Genomic DNA, 2,021 nt, shown 5'->3' with positions numbered 1-2,021 from the left:
AACTGTTGAACACAAAAGGCAAGGCCATGCCTGGGTGGGGTTGAACCACCAACCTTTTAGTTAACAGCCAAACGCGCTAACCAATTGTGCCACAGAGACTGTGTTCTATTCCTGGCCAATGTGAGTTTGCTTTTGACATACTACACATCCTTAAGCAAGCTCATTTTTCTCTTGGATATATCATAATGGTACATGCTAGGCTGCCTTCAGCATGTAGTGCTGGTGGTGGTATAGTGGTTAAGAGAGCTGACTACCAAGCACTCAGACCTGGGTTCAATTCCCGGCCAAGCCTACAAATCTTTAAGCAAGCTCATTTTTCTCTAGGATAGATCATAATGGTACATGCTAGGCTGCTTTCAGCATGTAGTGCTGGTGGTGGTATAGCGGTTTAGAGAGCTGACTACCAAGCACTCAGACCTGGGTTCAATTCCCGGCCAAGGTATGTAAGCTGGCTTTTAAAAGCCTACAAATCTTTAAGCAAGCTCATTTTTCTCTAGGATAGATCATAATGGTACATGCTAGGCTGCCTTCAGCATGTAGTGCTGGTGGTAGTATAGCGGTTAAGAGAGCTGACTCCCAAGCACTCAGACCTGGGGTCAATTCCTTGCCAAGGTATATAAGCTGGCTTTTGAATTCTACAATTCCCTGGAAGATGAGACCCTCCGGGAGAAGGGAGTGAGGAAAGTAATAACAATTAGCTAGGAACAAGCCTATAAGAGCCTAACTAAACTCTCCCTAGCAGAGTCTGTCAGCAGCTGTCCCTTAACTAATTAGTGCAGGCAGACTAGTGAGTAAAATGGCACAAGGACCTTGCCTTTTATAAGGGGGGGGGGGCTCCAGGAGTGAGAGCAGTCTGATTGGCAACAATGTGCCTGCTGACTGTGATGTAGAGGGTCAAAGTTCTGCTCAATAGAGCATTATGGGGCGAATCGAACTTCCAGGAAACTTCGCCTTTGCAGGCGAACGCGAACCACCCGAAGTTCGCCTGGAACCGTTCGCCGGTGAACCGTTCGGGACATCTCTAGTGACCATTATCAGTGTATACTCAGTATTATTATACAGTGCAGTGTGACCATTATCAGCCTATACTCTGTATTATTATACAGTGCATGTGACCGTTATTAGTGTATACTCAGTATTATTATACAGTGCAGTGTGACCATTATTAGTGTATACTCGGTATTATTATACAGTGCAGTGTGACCATTATCAGTGTATTATTATTATTATTATTTAGTATTTATATAGCGCCGACATATTACGCAACTCTGTATTATTATACAGTGCAGTGTGACCATTATCAGTGTATACTTACTCGGTATTATTATACAGTGCAGAGTGACCATTATTAGTGTATACTCTGTATTATTATACAGTGCGATGTGACCATTATTAGTGTATACTCTGTATTATTATACAGTGCAGTGTGACCATTATCAGCGTATGCTCAGTATTATTATACAGTGCAGTGTGACCATTATCAGTGAATACTCAGTATTATTATACAGTGCAGAGTGACCATTATCAGTGTATACTCTTTATTATTATACAGTGCAGGTGGCCATTATCAGTGTATACTCGGTATTATTATACAGTGCAGGTGACCATTATCAGTGTATACTCAGTATTATTATACAGTGCAGTGTAACCATTATCAGTGTATACTCAGTATTATTATACAGTGCAGAGTGACCATTATCAGTGTATACTCTGTATTATTATACAGTGCAGTGTGACCATTATCAGCATATACTCAGTATTATTATACAGCGCAGTGTGACCATTATCAGTGTATACTCAGTATTATTATACAGTGCAGAGTGACCATTATCAGTGTATACTCAGTATTATTATACAGTGCAGAGTGACCATTATCAATGTATACTTGGTATTATTATACAGTGCAGTGTAACCATTATCAGTGTATACTCAGTATTATTATACAGTGCAGAGTGACCATTATCAGTGTATACTCTTTATTATTATATATTGATGTGTAGTAGAACATATGTTGTGCTGTT

This window comes from Hyperolius riggenbachi, chromosome 3, assembly GCF_040937935.1.
Source record: "Hyperolius riggenbachi isolate aHypRig1 chromosome 3, aHypRig1.pri, whole genome shotgun sequence".
NCBI classification, from domain to species: domain Eukaryota; kingdom Metazoa; phylum Chordata; class Amphibia; order Anura; family Hyperoliidae; genus Hyperolius; species Hyperolius riggenbachi.
Note: the sequence above shows the minus strand (reverse complement) of the source record.